This window comes from Lissotriton vulgaris, chromosome 1_1 (assembly GCF_964263255.1).
Source record: "Lissotriton vulgaris chromosome 1_1, aLisVul1.2, whole genome shotgun sequence".
In the NCBI taxonomy this organism is placed as follows: domain Eukaryota; kingdom Metazoa; phylum Chordata; class Amphibia; order Caudata; family Salamandridae; genus Lissotriton; species Lissotriton vulgaris.
The window spans coordinates 630,297,405-630,318,125 of record NC_141685.1 but is presented as its reverse complement, the minus strand read 5'-3'; positions in this window follow the sequence as shown (position 1 = coordinate 630,318,125).

Sequence of the window (20,721 nt, the reverse complement as noted above, 5' to 3'; positions counted from 1 at the left end):
TCTAGGAGAGATTCACAACTTTGAGTACATTCTGACTGGATTTCGAACCCTAGTGAGTGCCGAGAAGGATCTATAAATTGGACTTAGTCTGATTATATTTTGAGGATTGAGTGGCCTTTGATGAGCAGGTGCCTCCATGAATTCCCATTTAGCTGTCCTGCGATTGTGCTGGCATTTTGATGTGTAATCCTCACAGACAGAGACATGATCAGTGTGCTATTTTCCTTTTCCTTCCCCATTGCAAACCCTATTGAAGTGGAGAATATCAGATTTTAGTGCCTTGAAGAAGGTGTTACTGAAACACGGTTTGACATTGACTACAGCAGGAACACTAGGAGATTATGATTTAAATTATCGTTAAAAATATTCCTCTTAAGATATACATTGGCGGAAAGCAAGATATGTTGACATCTATTTAGTAGTTGTACACTATCTATTGCATTGAATGTGACGTGACCTCTATTTTGTACATATATGTGAAGAACTTGCTGTTCCGATGATAGAATATGCATACTCTAGCATTTTAACTATTACATGCTTAAATTCTCGGAGCTACCTTTTGTTTCTTGTTGCTGTAATCCTTGTATATATTAATGTTGGTAGGTTGGATGATAGAGGTATGGGTATGAATGGAGTGACGGAAGAGATATCTTAATGAAGATCTTTTTGACAGTTGGGGGTTTGTGAGATTTATATGTATTATTATTTTTTCTTTTCTTTAAATATAATAATTTATGTATTTTTGATTAACACTACATACAAAAGCAAGTTGAATTATATTCGTTGATTAAATATGAATATATACATATATATACATATATATACATATATATATATATATATATATATATATATATATATATATATATATATATATATATATATATATATATATATATATATATATATATATATATATGATCTGTGTCCGGTGTTTACATTAATAGTTGGGTCAAATATGGGGAATGATTATCCCAGATAACAGTGACATATTCCGCCTCATGTATGAGTTTGAGCAGGGTAGTTTGTTTGTACTTTAATTATACTCTTATATATGCCAAACACAGAAATGGAAGTGGTCAGATCAATTCTGTACACAGATTGAGAAGGCTAGGAAGGATGTCAATAAAACTTTGAAGTGCCCCCAGGAAGACCCATTGTTTCTTCCAATGGTAGCCTGCTGGAAAATACCTCCAGGTATATTGATTATTTCCTACAGCCGCTTGTACAATCCCTTCCCTCTTTTATCAGAGACACCACTGATTTACTGAAAGTCATTAGTGACCTGGTATGGCAAAAAGAATACTGGCTTATCAGCTTTGACGTCACAAGTTTATACACTTGTATACTCCATGATTTGGGGGTTGATGCTTGTAAACATTTTTTGGGAAAAATATCTGTTTCCCATCTGCTTCACACACACATGTTACTCGACATGATCGAGATTTGTTTAAAGAATAATTTCTTTATCTTTAACAAACAGATGTACCAGCAAACCCGGGGAACTTCGATGGGCAGTTGCTTCGCCCCCAGTTTCGCAGGGTTGTACCTGGGCTGGTGGGAGGAGCAAGTGGTGAATAACATCTCCCACTTCACTGACCACGTAGTTCTCTGGGCACGCTACATCGATGATATTTTTTGTGTGTGGAAGGGAACCTTAGAGCAAGCTAATGATTTTGAGAACATCCTCAATGACAACTCATTGAATCTACAATTCCCATGCAATCTAATGTACATAGGGAGCACGACACATATGGCGAAAAAAAGAGTGTTGGAACACACCAGAGCTATCAGTAATTTGGACCAGCAATATCCGATAGCACGCCATTTTGAGAGTCATCACTTCTCTGACCCCAAAAAACTAACCTATTTTGTGCTGGAACAGGTTAACATTGGCCCTAGAGGAGGTAACCGATTGTTAAAATTAAGGCAGAAAGAATCCAAATACATCATTAGCCTATGCACTCGTTACCCTAAGGGACACAATATGGATGAGGAATATAATGTACACTTACAAGAATGAATTGTATTATGTCTTGATCCTGGTACAATTATACTGTATTTGTAAAGTCAATGTGTAATTTGAACCACAAATTATTATTATTCACGACAGTATTCTACCTCTTCCCCTTCCCTATCTTATACTTTTCTTTTCTTCTCCATCTATTTTCAGATACCTAACGAGGGAGATGTCAGAAAGGAATGATATGATTAACCTAACCTGTACTGTGACTTTCCCCTCCTCTCCTCATCCAACTTCAAAAGTATAATTTTAACCAATTTATGCACCAGTGTCATCAATTGTACATGCTGTTTATTGTGATACCCGAATGGGTACTTGAACAACCGACATCAAACTACACTAACTTGTGCGGAAGTATTGCTTTTTAACAGGTCTCCCTAAGGTTCTAGGTCCGTTCCACTAACCAGGATGGACACTAGACATTGTAACAGCTGTCTATAGATACAGCTGTGCATCTCACAAGAGAACTCCTTATCTCCCTTTCCCCATCTCACTAACCAGAGGGATAAATATCCAGTAATCTTGCCTCCGTGACCAGTGTGTACGTAATTTCGAACACTCGGCACGAGTAGATTTTGTTTAACTTCGCGTAGCCATGACTACTGTCTAGGCATGACGCGCAACTAGGAGGAGTCTCGTCACACTCGGCGCGAGCAGATCTTGTTTAATTTCGCGTAGCCATGACTACTGTCTAGGCATGACGCGCAACAGGGAGGAGTCTCGTTACAGGACCCCCACTGGGGATCCCTTTAACGCAATCCAATTCATCTGGATACACGTTACTCTAGGACCTCACTATTTGCCATGACCCGCTCCGCTGGTAACTAGCCTCTTAATAAAGTGTTCGATACATAATTTTGAACACGTAATTAGTGTAATATTATTTGCATAGAAACACTGTTGTGATTATCAACAACAGTGATTCACCAGGGGAGTGGAAATAATCCGACTAGCACTGTATCAATACTTAAACATGTGAGATTTACACTATTCCAACATGGCTACCCAAGTGGTTCATACTTACAGGACACAATGTTACCATTAGTCCGTTTTTGATGCTTGTTCAGGGTAACTAACATAAATAATGTGTATGACTTTGTGCAACTTGTGTGATCAAGCACTCTCTGGAGTGCGAAACGCGTCACGAGATTTATGAAGGAATAAATCTATTGACTTGGAAATCCTGTGGTGTGTTGTGTGGTCCTTCACCCGAGTGCTCGTGAGGAACGCCGTTACTTTTGGAATATATACATATATATATATATATATATATATATATATATATATATATATATATATATATATATATATATATATATATATATATATGATCTGTGTCTGGTGTTTACATTAATAGTTGGGTCAAATATGGGGAATGATTATCCCAGATAACAGTGACATATTCCGCCTCATGTATGAGTTTGAGCAGGGTAGTTTGTTTGTACTTTAATTATACTCTTATATATGCCAAACACAGAAATGGAAGTGGTCAGATCAATTCTGTACACAGATTGAGAAGGCTAGGAAGGATGTCAATAAAACTTTGAAGTGCCCCCAGGAAGACCCATTGTTTCTTCCAATGGTAGCCTGCTGGAAAATACCTCCAGGTATATTGATTATTTCCTACAGCCGCTTGTACAGTCCCTTCCCTCTTTTATCAGAGACACCTCTGATTTTTTGAAAGTCATTAGTGACCTGGTATGGCAAAAAGAATACTGGCTTATCAGCTTTGACGTCACAAGTTTATACACTTGTATACCCCATGATTTGGGGGTTGATGCTTGTAAACATTTTTTGGGAAAAATATCTGTTTCCCATCTGCTTCACACACACATGTTACTCGACATGATCGAGATTTGTTTAAAGAATAATTTCTTTATCTTTAACAAACAGATGTACCAGCAAACCCGGGGAACTTCGATGGGCAGTTGCTTCGCCCCCAGTTTCGCAGGGTTGTACCTGGGCTGGTGGGAGGAGCAAGTGGTGAATAACATCTCCCACTTCACTGACCACGTAGTTCTCTGGGCACGCTACATCGATGATATTTTTTGTGTGTGGAAGGGAACCTTAGAGCAAGCTAATGATTTTGAGAACATCCTCAATGACAACTCATTGAATCTACAATTCACTAGCCACATGAGCACCAAAAAATTGGAATTTCCAGATGTGAGTCTGGAAATTATCAATGGGTCATTAATTAGCTCTCTTTTTCGTAAACCCACTGCTGGGAACAGTTTGCTCCACGCCAAGAGTTGCCACCCTCCATCATTAATACGGAGCATTCCATTGGGGGAACTTATCAGAGCTAAACGCAATTGTAGTGCTCAAGAAAATTTTGAGGCAGAGAAAATTACAATGTGTGACAGGTTCAAGGAAAGGGGGTACAGTAGTAAAGTTATCACACAGGCTGTCACCAAGGTGGATACTATGCAAAGGACCGAACTGTTAGTTCCTAAAAAACGAAAAGAGTCTGAACAGATCAGGTTCATAACCAGCTATGACAGCCAAACTTGGCAACTTAGAAGGAGTCTGGATAAACACTGGAGCATCCTCAAACTGGATCATGACCTTAATGAGGTACTCAGTGAGAATCCTTCACTTACTTTCAGGAAAGCAAGATCATTAAAAGATTCCCTGAGTAAGGCCACACTACAGGAACCCGTTAAATCCCCCCAAGTGAGTGGATTTTTTCCATGCACCAAATGCAAAGCATGTAAGAACAGCCATAAATGTAAGAGCCTCAAAATTTGCAAGGACCAGACTGAGCACAAAATCACCAAAATGCTAAGCTGCAATACTGAGTATGCAGTGTAAGCACTCAAATGCCCGTGTGAAAAGTTTTACATTGGAATGACTACTAAGAAAGCAAAACTGCGGGCATTAGAACATCTTCGTGCCATCAAAAATGCAAATCCACAGTACCCGGTGGCCAGGCATTTTGCAGTTGAGCATCAGCAAAACCCCAATCTTGTACAATTTTATGTGATTGACTGTGTAACTAGAAATGAGAGAGGTGGCAACAGGTTACTTGAACTACGCAAACTCGATTCCAAATACATCATCCGGTACAACACCACGCAGCCCTTTGGGCACAATATGGGGGAAGAATTATCAGTACACTTACAATCATGATTGATATATGATGTCTGCTTTCCTATAATTTCCATTCTGTCTGTTTTTAATATGCACATTTTGGTCATGTGACATGATACTTATAGCAAATCACTGATACATTGTTTTTTAACTTTGAATCTCTAGGTATGCTGCATATACACACGATATTTGGAACTACCAAGCCCACTGGGGCATGACACCTACAAACATGAGCTATGGACTATCTTTGTCAACTAAAAAGAAGTGGTGAACTGTACTGTGCCCACTGGGGCGAGACGTTTTCGTTTTCATTTCCATTTACTCATGACATGAACTTTAAGAATTGTTTTCATTTGGATATTTTTCACGCTTGAATAGCTTGAATCCAATTAACTATGAAACAAGCTTTATTTTGTTTAAAACGTTATGCTTGACAGATACTGTTTCTGTGTTTATTGTGAAAGACACATTTTTTCACAGGAGTTCCAGAAAACAAAAATGTGTATTATGATTTGCAACCCGGTAACACGGTACTGAAAACCTTGTTTGCAACAAAGTAACTTTTTCATGTTTACTCGTGATCACGTGCACGTAAATCATGTCTGTATCACTTTAAGTAATGAATGGCCACCATTACACTTTACCCGTGAGCAAGAGGCGCAAGCTTCGAAACGCGTAGGGTTTGTCCGTGTGCCAATAAATATTTAGCACTTTGAACGCATATTTGGGCCCCGGCTCTGGTGTGTTGCTGATTTATTAGCTCGAAACTACCAGGAGTTTGTTGATACTTTGGGAGGTGGCGATCCCGCCGGGAAGCCCGCTGTGGAAAGAGGCTGGAGCTAAACGCTAAACAAGTGTTTGGAATATATATATAATATATATATATATATATATATATATATATATATATATATATATATATATATATATATATATATATATATATATATATATATATTTTTTTATATATATATATATATATATATATATATATATATATATATATATATATATATATATATATATATATATATATGATCTGTGTCTGGTGTTTACATTAATAGTTGGGTCAAATATGGGGAATGATTATCCCAGATAACGGTGACATATTCCGCCTCATGTATGAGTTTGAGCAGGGTAGTTTGTTTGTACTTTAATTATACTCTTATATATGCCAAACACAGAAATGGAAGTGGTCAGATCAATTCTGTACACAGATTGAGAAGGCTAGGAAGGATGTCAATAAAGCTGTTTCTGCTTACCTCAGAGACCATAGGATGGGCTCCATCTATAACAACAATCTAAGTTTAGATATGCATGACATCTACAGAAGTGATGGAGTTAATTTCACAGATGAAGGAAACAGTGTTTCCCAACAACCTTAAATTGTGCTTCCACACTTACATGTAGCTCCAACAAAGTCATAATGAAAATAACAGCTTTTTTTATAACACAACAGTGAATTTTATTTAGTTTTTTAGCATGCATACTCTTTTGAAATATTTTCCGGATTCGCAAACCCGTTGCAAATTTGCAAAACAAAAGCACACATTTAAAGTACTACAACACAATACGCTTTTCAAGTTCACCTTTTTTAATTTGAATTTTTTATATTAGTTCTAACATTATAAACTTTATTGTGATTATTAACTTCAATCTCACTAGTTCTATAAAAAAAGTTCACAAATGCAACACTAGCTTTTGAATTATATATTATTTATTTGAGGTGGATCCGCAAATCCACTGCGACTCCTATCATGAGAGAAAAAAACAATATTATTGCCCCCCAGACCCATGGCACCATTTTCGGCCCTTGGGAACCCATCTCCCGGGGCTTGGCCAGTCCTTAATTTCATTTTTTTAAATGGGTAGAGGGGACCAGCGTGCTCCCCCTACCTGGGCCATTTTGGGCTCCGGGCACCCAATCCCCCAGGCTTGGCTTCTGGTTGGCGACCACAGGGGGTACCCAATGTCCCAATGTCCCTGCCAGCTCAACACCTCCTGCGAGAGCCGGCATTTTTTTGGGCAAAGGGAGCTAATGACTTGCGGATCCCTTTGCCCAAAAACAATTCTGCTTCACTTCATGAAAGCAAGAGCAGTTGTCCTGCTCTCGCTTTCATGAAGCAAAGCAGAGTTTGCTATGGCATGACCCGAGCAGTGCTCCCGCCATGCCATAGGGGCCTACCCAGGGATGGCCACACCAGGACATTGTTGATGCCAGCCCTGGGGGTGGTGTTCCCTAGGGCCATGGAGGACTCCACGAGGGGGGCAATGTGCCCTCCTAAGATACGTGTAGCCCCAGGGAGGTAGTGGTCCCCAGGGCTGTGGCGGGCCACCCGGCCCTCCACATTTAAAGCATATAGCCCCATGGAGGTGGTGATCCCTGGGACAGCGTGGAGGGCAGAAGCCCCATGCTTTCTTTTTTTCTTAAAAAGCCCTGGGAGGTGGCGTCCCCATGGGCCCCAGCATCATAACTAAGCATTGCCCCTGGGAACTGGTCCACCAAGGGACTTAAAGAAAGAAAAAGAAGCAGTTGTCCTGCTCTCGCTTTCATGAAGCAAAGCAGAGTTGCTATGGCATGACCAGAGCAGAGCTCCCGCCATTCCATAGCAAACTGCAATGTCCCAGGGCTGGTCACACCGGGACATTGTTGATGCCAGCCCTGGGAGTGGTTGTCCCCAGGGCCATGGAGGACTCCACGAGGGGGGCAATGTCCCCAGGGCTGTGGGGGGACACCCGGCCCCCCACATTTAAAGCATACAGCCCCATGGAGGTGGTGATAACTAAGCATTGCCCCTGGGACCTGGTCCACCAAGGGACTTAAAGAAAGAAAAAGAAGCGCCGGAGACCACGCTTCGTTTTGTACAGATTTGTCAATAGGATTTGTGGACAGGGTGTTTCTACTCTGCCCTCTTTTCTGGTTTTTTCACAGTTTTTCTTGTGAATCATTCAACCGTGGCACAAGATGGCTGCCAATACTGGTTTGAATTTTTGGCTGCTAATCACATTGCAAGGCTTGAGATCGGAAGGTTCGCAGAAAATTTGCGTCCATATATAGATATCTGTACATTTTTAATTTTCTCAAAAACTACTGAACAGATTTAAACCATTTAACAAAAATAGTGCACTCCAGACCAAGAGCTACCTTACTGCCAAATGTGGTGTAATTCTGTTCAGCAGTTTGGGCAGTAGCTGCGTCAACAATTTCCTCTGGACACCTGGAGACTGGAGCTAACCTGAGTGCCTCATTAGTTTTGAAAATGTTGTGAAGATTCTTCAAACGGTGCCAAAGATATTGGCAAAAAAATATGCTTTTCCTGTAGAAACTAGGGGGCATATTATCAAGCCTGGGCGATAAAATTATCGCTGCTTTATCGGCAGGAAACTGCCGATAAAGTGGCGATAATGGGCTTGATAATATGCTCTATGGATTTCCAATCGAAGCTCATGTTAAATGTGAAGGACATCTAACATGAGCTTCGATTGGCATTCCATAGAGCATATTATCAAGCCCATTATCGCCACTTTATCGGCAGTTTCCTGCCGATAAAGCGGCGATAATTTTATCGCCCAGGCTTGATAATATGCACCCAGGTCCTTACTATAACTACCTAGTATTTTGAACTTCTTTGTGGGTGCACTGTTCTGTGGTTTATTCCAATGTACTTCTATGGAAGTAAACTCCTCGGACATTGCATCTTTATACATGTGGGATTCATTAGTAGGGGCCTGTGTTTCTTGCTGATCCCTCGGGACAACACTACCAATACTGTTAAGATAAGCTACCTAATCATGGGCTGAAATGGCCACATCCATAGATGGGTCTCCTGGCTTTGTAAAAATATGGTTTATTTTTTAAATGCAAAAAAAGCTTTAAGGCAAAATGCACGTTTGAGCAGTTATGGTCAAACCTGAGGTTCAACTCGGATGTCGTTCCTGAAGGAAGCTTGTGAGGTTGTGAGGTTCGCCTTCACATGGCTTTAAATTTCATTAGAAGCCTTTTAATTTCCAGTTCACTGCTGTTTCACCCAGGCAGATGTGCACACAGGATGTTTTACTTCTCAGTTAGCTTAACTAGGAGCCCCTCTGACATAACTTTGACCCATTTTATTTGTGAGCCATTTATTCTGTTCACTTTTATCCAATTTTCAGTATCTAAGCACTTGAGCAGTACTTCCCACAAAACAGTTCTTAACTCAATACTTTGTGATTTATAATCACTAAATCAATTTTTGAGTCGGAGATTTTAAACCAGGGAATGAGATAATCTCTTACTAAGAAGTAATCTATGGAACTTCCCTCTTCTCTGCATGTGTAAGTGTGAGCAAATCGGAAAATTCACTTCACTTGAAAGCAGAAAGTTAGAATTGGCAAGTAGATTGCTATAGCCATCATGTAAGGTATATGGCCGGGATGCCTGTCACCCCCTCCCAACACAATCCCCAAGGATGGGAAGACGGACGCAGTTCTGAACTTTTGGAAGGCGGGAGGGAGTTACCCTCCCGGCCGTATTTATTAAAATATGAAACAAAATGAAAACATTAAAATAACAGTTTCATATCATGTACAATTTTCATTTATTACATTTCGATGAAGACATGTTCTTTGGCTAACCTTAACAAATCTCTAGTACAGAGGATTTCCTAGCCGAGTCTAACATCCTGCAAATGCATACTTTCTAAATTAAAATTGTACATCCTAACATTACGGGCCAACGGCAAGGTCGCAACCGGTGTCAGATCCCTACTACCAGAACTCTCCCCCTCACGGTGTGAGGGCGGGCGCGCAGAGGACTGTACCTCTGTGCCAACTCCAATTTCCCTTGTCTTGCGGGGGCCCCCTATTTTAACTCGATGCCATCTTAAGGGTCGTCCGAGGACTCGTGTGAGGTGTCTGTAAGAAGGTAGCGTGGACCCCCCTCCCACCCCACACTGTCTATCACATCCGCCGTCGCGGATATCCGGGCCCCGGGAAATTCGTAGGAGGGGCATCTAGCCGCCTCCTCCCCTGGAAGAGGCCTATGACCGTCTTCCCTTAGGCGACCCATACTTAGTGGGTGCCGCCTCCCCGTGTGAGGGGCCAATGGCCGCCTCACCCCGGGCACTCCCATCCATAGCGGGTGGCGCCCCCCCTCTAGGGACCTTGAAATTACTGCTCACCGATCATGACCTTACCGCCCGACCAAAAAATAAATACGACATTTGTTTAACTACTAAGGGAGAAAATTACACTGTATATAGCAATATCTGTCTCTACTACTAGACATTCATCACATCAATAAACTTAGACCGTTATCATCTGCTAAACCAAGGTAAGAAAATGTTATCAAACAAAATCACTTTATTGCAGAACTAATATTGACATGGTATCAATCAAAGCAAATCACTTTATTGCAGTACTAACGTTGCCATAAGGGGCTGGTGGGTGGGTAAAAATTCCTCCTTGTTCCGTCGAGGGCTCACGTGCAACGAGTGGGTGCAGCTTCCAAGCACAGGAACAAGAGGATGCTTCTTCGGATTCCCGCTCTCTTTATTCCTCTTCGGGAGGGCGTGTACCCTCCTCAGGTACGCCTCCTGGGCGTGGCCGACGATGTAGGTGTCTAGGACATCCCCTCTTGGGCGGGAAAAGGCGCGCCCCGGCTACGCCACTTCGGGCATACCAGCCGTGACACGCCCCCCGCCCAAAATGGTTTCCCGGGGGGATCCGGGCCCCCTACCATACGTTCCGGGGGACCGAGTGGTCGCCCCTTTCCATATGGCCGGGATGCCTGTCACCCCCTCCCAACACAATCCCCAAGGATGGGAAGACGGACGCAGTTCTGAACTTTTGGAAGGCGGGAGGGAGTTACCCTCCCAGCCGTATTTATTAAAATATGAAACAAAATTAAAACATTAAAATAACAGTTTCATATCATGTACAATTTTCATTTATTACATTTCGATGAAGACATGTTCTTTGGCTAACCTTAACAAATCTCTAGTACAGAGGATTTCCTAGCCGAGTCTAACATCCTGCAAATGCATACTTTCTAAATTAAAATTGTACATCCTAACATTACGGGCCAACGGCAAGGTCGCAACCGGTGTCAGATCCCTACTACCAGAACTCTCCCCCTCACGGTGTGAGGGCGGGCGCGCAGAGGACTGTACCTCTGTGCCAACTCCAATTTCCCTTGTCTTGCGGGGGCCCCCTATTTAAACTCGACGCCATCTTAAGGGTCGTCCGAGGACTCGTGTGAGGTGTCTGTAAGAAGGTAGCGTGGACCCCCCTCCCACCCCACACTGTCTATCACATCCGCCGTCGCGGATATCCGGGCCCCTGGAAATTCGTAGGAGGGGCATCTAGCCGCCTCCTCCCCTGAAGGAGGCCTATGACCGTCTTCCCTTAGGCGACCCATACTTAGTGGGTGCCGCCTCCCCTTGTGAGGGGCCAATGGCTGCCTCCCCCCGGGCGCTCCCATCCATAGTGGGTGGCGCCCCCCCCTCTAGGGACCTTGAAATTACTGCTCACCGATCATGACCTTACCGCCACAGGCCGGATAGTTGACCGGCTATCCGGCCCCCCCACAAACTCCTACTAAAGGTTATGTTTTTCCAAACCCTTTAGCCATGCTACGAAGTCTCCTATGAGTAAGACATTCCCCTCCCGGGGCAAATGGACCCCATCATCGAGATATATGTGATCCCCCCGAGTACATCCGTGCGGAATACAGTGCAACTGCGCCGAGCGAAACAACCTACCGAGTTTATTATTGACCTTTTTAACTGAATGGTTCAATGCTGACACAGAGAGGCCCCCCCGCCACACCTTCCTGGGAATCATGTGGGACCATGCTATCGTGCACCCCGGGATTCTTCTCGCCAGCCAGCTAACAGTAGATAAAACTTGCTCGAGTAATACTCGCCTCCCGAGTGTCACCAAGTCATTGCCCCCCAGGTGTACTATGATTACAGATGGCCGTGACCTCTGCCGCCCTAACAGACCCTCAACAAAAGATTCAAACTGACCTCGCACACCACAAACTGTATAATAAACACGATATTAGTGCTTGATAAACATTTGTTTTGTGACAAAGATGGAATCCAACAGTTCTCCCAAGAAAATTTCAAGTCAGTTTTCTTCGTTTTCTTCTTTCTTTTATTATTCAAAACTCGCAGATAAAAATAGCCAACGCGTTTCGTCCGAAACCGGACTTCTTCAGGGCTACATTTAAAAAGATACAAAAGTATATATCAGTGTGTGTATAGATACAAGAGTGCGTGCACAGATAAATAAATCATACAGTTTAGACTCAAAGAACAATTTATAAAACACCAGACAATTTAGATATGTACAGCATACGAAAAAAGACTTGGAGGAAATGCATTTAAATTCCAGGGAGAACATACGTTGTTGCAAAACATGTTATTATCCTAAATGTAAAACAGTATACTGTATACAAAGTGTTATTAGCCTAACAATGTAAGAAAAAGATCATGAAAAGGGAGTAACTACTGAGTTTTTAACTGGAGTACATATTATAATATTTACATGACAGCTCTATAAACATAAATGGTTTTAAATACCTTTACACAGTGTATTTTTATGCTACACGTCCCATTCGTCTTGGTAGGTGTCTGAACAATGGGATTCTATAAGTAAATATATCCATGTTTTAGAGAGAATGGTCACATTTGAGAACCCATATGTATAAACAACTATTGATATCTATACGGATTCAAACTAGTTAAAGTGAAAGCATGGTCGATATCTGAATAGTATGACCATTCTCTCTAAAACATGGATATATTTACTTATGACCAAGACTGTTGTTAATCTGTTGTCACCATTGTTTGGGTCACTGAATATGACCCCTGTTTCGGAACGTAAACAGAGTTGTAGTCAGCTTCCTAGTTCTGAAGAACGGACAGTGTTGGATTTGTTGGCTCGTAGGTGGATTTTAAATGCTCCGAGGTACGATTTGCCAGCAGTTATGGATGTTTTCTTTCAGTGGGAACCGCCTAAGCAAAGGTATGTTTTTGATGTAATGTGTACTTTTCTGCGTCAGGAATGGGAAGATAATGAGTTGGGTCCGATTCCGCAGGATGTGCTCGATGTTCAGTCAGATTTTGCTAAAGGGATGATAGTGGAATCTGATGTTACAGATGCCGTAGAGACAATACTTGCTTTCAGATCTAGACTTTCGCCTCAGACATTGTATGAACCTGATTCCTCTGTTAGGAGGAAAGTGAAACAGTACCCTATGAGAGAAGTTCCTCCTGTATGGAAAGAAGCAGTTCAGGCGAATGTAAATTTGGGTATTCAGGCCGCTCCAGCTCATTTTCAGCGAGTATGGGTACATGTCCCTTGGAAGAGAGCAGAGGTCTTGGCTCTTAAGCAGACCTTACCTGACCCTCGTAAGAATCCTGCTGGTTATTACAAGGAGTTGTCCCAGACAGTTGAAGCGTGTATTATGAATTTAGCTGACATCGATATGTTGATGGGTAATGTAGTCCCTCAACCCTTGTGGGCGAAGATTCGTCATGAGAATCATGCTGCTGAATTAGGTGATACTTGGGCGAATATTGTTGCTGCAGATGGTAGACAGGAGGGAGGTGCTATACCTGAACCTTTAGTTTCAGAATTACCAGGTAGATTTATTATTTTGATGAAAACAATGATGCCCGCTTTACGAGTGAATTGGGATAAGTTAGCAGCATGTAAGCAAAAGAAATACGAGAGTGTGTCTGATTTCTTCACTAGGTTTGAAGAGACGTTTATCGATCATAGTGGTCAGGATATGAGTACGGAGGGTGGTCAAAGGTTGTTTGTGGATAAATTTGTCTTTAATTTGCTTCCCGAACTTTCTAATAAGTTAAAAGACTCTGAGAGTTCATGGGCTGTCTCTTCGTCGGCCCAGATATTGGCTATTGCACAATATTATGAGAATAGGGATAAAGATGAGAAGGATAAAGTGGAGAAGGAAACGAAAGAGTTAAAGACGAAAGTACTTTTGCAGCAAGCTTATCCACCTCGTCAGAATCAGCCTCAGTTTCAGCAACCTCCACAATTTCAGAGATTGTTACAGAAGCCTGAGCCTTATGTTCAGCGATTCTTTCCTGGCCCTAATCTGTGTCCTTATTGCAGAGAGGAAGGTCATTACAAGAATAGTTGCCCGGCTTTGTTACAGCGTGCAAATGGTGTATCTGGTCAGAGAGGTCGTGGTAGTTTTCAGCAAGCTCCTAGGGGTAGGGGACGTGGTGTGATCCCACAGAATGAGTGTTCCTCTTCCCTACAGAATTCTGCGAATTATTTTGACAGATAGAATGTTCCGAGTGGTCAGTCTGCCCAGTACTATGTTGAGGATTACTATGTCGAAGGTGAGAGTTCTGGTTATAATAATAACTAGGACAGCCAAGGACAAAGTGAGGGAGTAGTGTCAGTTCCAGTAGATCAGAGTGGACCTTATGTTGAAGTGATTACATCAGGTGTGGTAGAACCTTTTCTTTTGGATACTGGTGCGACAAAGAGTTCTATTATTCACTCTAAACTCCCAGGCGCACTTTTGTCTGGCTTGACCAATGTTTCAGTAGGATTTTCAGGCGCCCCAGTTCGTAATCCGGTTTCTAGTCCTTTGTCCCTTTCCATTGGCCCTTGTGAATTGGAAGCTCCACTTATTCTAACAACTGGTTGTGGTGAGAATCTGTTGGGTTTGGACCTGCTGAAAAGATTGTATGCGACATTACATTGTTCTCCTTCAGGAGTACAACTTACCCTCGGTAAGAAAGTGATTTCCCCAATGTATTTGTCTAAGGATTGTTTGCCACTGGAATTGTGTTCGCTTCCTGATACACTTTGGGCTACAGGTCCAAATGATGTTGGTCTTTTGCAAATTCCACCTTATGTTGTCACCCTTAAGTCAAATGCTAGGCTACCTCATATTCCCCAATACAAGATCTCGAGTGATGGTGAGTGAGCTCTTTTAGCGATTGTCTATGATCTGGTTGAGAAGGGTGTAGTTGAGGAAACGAGAGGTAATGTTTGTAACAGTCCTGTTTTGCCTGTCCTTAAACGTACTGATGCGTCTCAGCCACCTGTGTACCGGTTTGTGATTGACCTTCAAGAGGTCAACAAGATTGTCATGCCACAGTTTCCTGTGGTACCTGATATTACTGCTTTGTTGACTTTGATTCCTGCTTCGGCAGCTTGGTTTTCTGTCATCGATTTGAAGAATGCTTTCTTCAGTATTCCTATTGCTGAGGAGAGCAGGGATATATTTGGCTTCTCATTAGGAGGCCGAAGCTTCCGGTTTAAGAGAGCTCCCCAAGGTTATTGTGAAAGTCCCTCCATCTATAGTCAGGCGTTGAAAACTCAGCTTGACGGTTTTGTGTTACCTGTTGGTGCTACTCTTATTCCGTACGTCGATGATTTGTTGATTACTGCTGATGATGAAAAGATTTGTAAAGAGGCTACTCTTTCTTTGTTGCGGTATTTGTCTGACCTTCATCATAAAGTGCCACCTTCAAAGTTGTAATATTGTCGCCAAGAAGTGACCTACTTAGGTCATCCCTTGTCGAAGGATGGAAGGAGATTGACCCCAGAACGAATTCAAGCAATTGCGCAAATGAATGTACTATCCACACAGGGAGAAGTGCGTGCCTTTTTAGGTATTACATCATATTGTAGACAGTGGATCCCCAATTTTTCACTGTTGGCAAAACCTCTGTTAGCATTGACTCTGAAAGATACTCCGCATCCTCTTCCTTGGTCTGACGAATGTCAGAAAAGTTTTTCTGAACTACGCGATGCATTGTATTCGGCTCCTGTGTTGGGTACTCCAGACTATAGTAAGTCTTTCACGTTGTACGTGCACGAGAGAGAAGGTTGTGCGTTGTCAGTGTTGACACAACCATTTGGGGACAAGCAGCATCCATGTGCGTATTTTTCAGCAACGTTAGACCCAGTTGCTAAGGTGTTGCCGAGTTGTCTCAGAGCTACAGCTGCAGTGGCTGTTTCTATCCGACATTCTGCTGGTTTGGTATTGGATAATACGGTGATTGTGATGGTCCTACATGCAGTGGACACCTTATTAAACAGGACTAAGACACAACACCTTACTAGTGCACGTCTGTCAGGTTACGAGTTGACATTGTTGGCTAGTCATGTGCACATTAAAAGATGTAATGTGTTGAATCCAGCTACGTTGTTACCGATCTCTACAGAGACGGATCCTCAGGAACAGCATGAGTGTTTTCTTCGTACAGAGGAAGAAACGAAGGATAGAGTTGACCTGAGGGATACTCCCCTTACGGATGTTGATGGTACGCTGTGGGTAGATGGTTCGTGTTTTAAGCTTCCGAATGGTGAAACAACTGCAGCGTATGCTATTACAACTTTACATACAGTTGTTGAGACAGCACGCATACCACAGAATTCTACACAAGAGCAGAGTTGATTGCACTGACTAGAGCGTGTGTGTTGTCAGAAGGAAAGTGAGTGAATGTTTACACCGACAGCCAGTATGCATTTGGTGTTGCCCATAGTTTTGGGCGTTTATGGAGAGAGCGTGGGTTCCTTACTTCGCATGGGACAAAAATACAGCATGGGCAGTTGGTGAATGAACTTTTGGAATCTCTCACCCTCCCAAAGCAGATTGCAATTATGAAGTGTAGTGCGTATAAGAAAGTTGTGGACGATGTTGGTCGATGGAATGCGTTTGCAGATGAAGTTGCGAAGGAAACAGCGAAAGACATGATGAGCCGTTTCTATGTTGCAGGCCCAGCTAATTGGGTTATGGCTGGTGGAATGTGCGAAGACACAATAGAAAGTGTAAAAATTATTCAGGCTGAAGCGACTGAGAAAGAAGTGAGCGTTTGGAGAGAGACTAGGGGTATGTTGGATTCGACAGGTTGTTGGGTTGAATTGTCAGAACACCAGCGATGGCTGTTGCCAGATGCGTATGTGCTCCCAGTGGTTACAATGGCTCATGGAATGGCTCACATAAGTTCGAAGGGAATATGCAAGTTGTTGGCTCCAGTTTGGCAGAATGCTGGAATTCCGAAATGTGCAGAGAACGTGGTGAAACATTGTATGATTTGTCTGAAGTATAATCCTGATATGGGAACTCCAACTCCAGCTGGTCATTTTGCTCCTCCGACATATCCGTTTGAGGTGATACAGCTAGATTATATACATATGGAGCATGCAATAATTTGAAGTATGTCCTTGTGGTTGTTTGTGCCTTTTCCAGGTGGATAGAGGCCTGCCCCCTAAAGGATAATACTGCCTTGTCTACAGCCAAGGTTTTGCTGAGAGAGTACTTCCCTAGGTATGGTTTGCCGTGAATTGAATGGTCGGACAATGGGAGTGAATTTGTGGGTCAAATCATGAATAAAGTATGTGCTGCTTTGGGAATAAATCAGAAGTTCCATACAGCGAATCACCCCTAGTCTGCTGGATATGTTGAATGTTACAATGGTACCTTGAAACTGAAATTAGCTAAGGTACAAGCGAGCACTGGTCTTACATGGCCGGATGCCTTGCCGTTGGCTCTTTTGTCAACAAGGACGACTGTGCATTCTCGAGTGGGACTTAGTCCGTATGAAATTGTGTTTGGTCGTCCTACGAATGTTTGGGGTGTGCTTCGTCCTAAAGAATACAGCAGTATTGAGTACCCTATGTTGATGGATTACTTACATGACTTGACTGCTAAATTACGTGTTCTCCACCAACAGGTCTATGACAGTTTGCTGACAGCTACTACAGATCCAGGGCACACGATCCAACCTGGTGATGTTATCTTGACGAAGAATTTTCAGCAATCCAAGAATTTGGAACCGAGATGGACTGGTCCCTATTTGGTATTGCTGGTAACTAGAACTGCTGTTAGAGTAGCTGGTAAAAAGAACTGGGTGCATGCCACCCATATGAAAAAAGTTCCTTTGCCTTTACCGTATGATCAGTGGATGAGGAATGGTATAGCTGACACAGATTGCGAGAGAGTCCCCACATTTGTGCCCTTTAGTGATGCTCATTTGACATGGACACAGTCAGAACGCGAGGATGATGATGTTCTGCAAGCTGCTGTGTCTCCTCATCTAAAGATTGACACCACCAATCGGAACTTTTATTTAAGGCTCCAACTATACCTGATAAAGAACGCTACGATTTAAGGCCAAGAAAGCCTATTGCCATGGACAAATAAAACCGAATTTTTCTATATAGTGAGTTACACCTTGTCAGATCAGGAAACTTTTTTGCTTTTTCCTTTTTTCGAGTCACCATCCGGACTCAGCTGCAGGGTCACGGTAGGAAGTTCTTAAGGGGTGAGCCGCGTATTGACACAAGGTCTGTGGTTCAGGGTCGTTAGTGCGATCTTTGCGCACACTTAAGTGAAGAAGGAAAATTGCAGTGAGCAGCACGTTAGAGGATGGAGTTTCTGGAATCTGATAAATGTGTTAGGAAAGTGGATTCTAATGTCCGAATATGTATATTGATTCATAGCAAATGTTTTTTAATAATGTGTTTTCTTATGCTTCTGAATATTACGTTAGCTTGTGTGGGTTGGATTTTCTATGTCACACAATTGCCACTTACATCTACCTCCCAACCTACTCTTTTTTTTTCTACTGTTTCTCCACATGAGTTTCATACGGTACCTGAACATGAACATACATGAAGATCAGAATTTGTGAACAATTTGTTTATACAGATGTTGCATCAGCATCAGCTAGTCATAATACCACGAATTGTTGGGTGTGTGGTCTTATGCCACATACTACAGATAAGGGAATGCCATATTTGGTTTTGCCTTTTTCGCCTAACGGGTCTGTTTGGGCACTCCAATCAATGTTTATCTATGCGAATGAAGCCTCTCCTGTACGTTCCGTCAAAGACAATGCAAGTAATAATGCCTTGATACGGGGAATAGTTGATATGATTAGAGATATTGATGCGTATAACGCTATCCCTAGAGATGAGGTACGAGCATATGTCGGTTGGAATAAGACAACATATAGTGTTAGCTTGACGGGGAAAGAAAGGCAGCGAAGGTCTCCTCCTATTTGGATTATACCCCACCGAGGTCATCTTTGTTTGCAAGGTATTGGTCAGAATCCGAGAGCTCAGCTTGGTAAGAGTGTGTGTGTTCACACATACGTTTATACGTCCCAGAAATCTCCTCCGTTCGTGCCAGCTAAAGGCACGCATTTTGATTGTCACTATAGAGCATACACATGGTTGCCATCTGATTTTTCCGGCACATGTTACGTGGCATTTTTGCTTCCCCCTACATACAATGCTGTTTTCGACTACCATAAGACAAGATATGGTAGAGGTCTTATTGATGCGAAAGATACTGTCGCACAAGAAGCTGGAGACTTCTTCAAGGGTTTCCTACCCTTTTTGGGTCCTATGGCTAATAGTAGGAATATTCATCAGCTTACAAGAGTGGTTGAGGCCACTATAAATGAGACTGCAGGTGCCCTTAGCAATATTACAGCTGAGCTTCAAGCGGATCGCCTTATGACATTACAGAACCGTTTTGTTTTAGATATTATACTTGCAGATAGAGGTGGGGTATGCAAATTGATTAGATCTAGTTGCTGCGTTTTCATACCAGATAATGCCCCGACAGTGTACCAAGCCATCTCTAGACTACATAAGATCTCTGAGTCTATTCATGTGGACGAAGGTAACTGGTCGTTGATGGGCTGGTTATGGGAATCGCGGTCCAAATGGGGATGGAAGATTCTGATGTTCCTTGGTATGGCGTTAGCTATCCTTTTCTCGTGTTGTTTATGCATCCAGTGTGGTCCCACCATTTGTAGTCGTTGTGCTATGATCCATGTGAGAAGACCAGTCCAGAGAGAAGTGAAGGATAATAAGATGATGTTACAGCAGCACATTGATGACCTGATGAGAATAGATGTAGACCTAGATTCAGATTGACATGAGTTTAGGTTATTGCCTATGTAATGGCAAAAGGAGGGTCTGTGGTTCTGTAATTCTCAAACCTGACTCTATTTTAGTCTTGCCCTTACGTAGGCCATGAAGTAGGCCCAACGAACAAGTGGCCTGGCCTTCTGAGTTCGTGCATATATTAACTTGGGTTTTTCTGACTCTGAATGAACTGCAGAGAGAGTGACACTTTTCACCTGAAACTGACCTTTTGCAAAACCAGTTTCACTAGCTGTTCAGGACCTTGTTAACCTTTAGTTTCCTTGCACATATCTTATCCTAAACAATATCTAAATTGTTTCTCTCCTTACGACTTTCTTTTCTAAACATGGATTTTTGCCATGCATCGTGACTGCCATCTGGTGTTGCCTTTTACGTAGGCCTCAGAAGTTAGTCTGCGAGCAAAGCAGTCTGACGTTTTGTGGGTCATGTATACATTAACTAAGGTTTTCTTCGTGCGCTGGAGTTAGTTTCAGAAGCTGGCCTTTCACCTGGAATTGACCCTGCCAAGCCAATTTCCCTGCAAGATCGTTATCCACTTTTCCAATCACCATTCAAGACATTTGTTAACTTTTAAGTTTCTTTACGTTTCTGTTATCTTGCACATTATCTGAAACTACTTTTCTTTACTGTTTCTTCATTTCATGGGTTACGCTTTTAATTAAGGG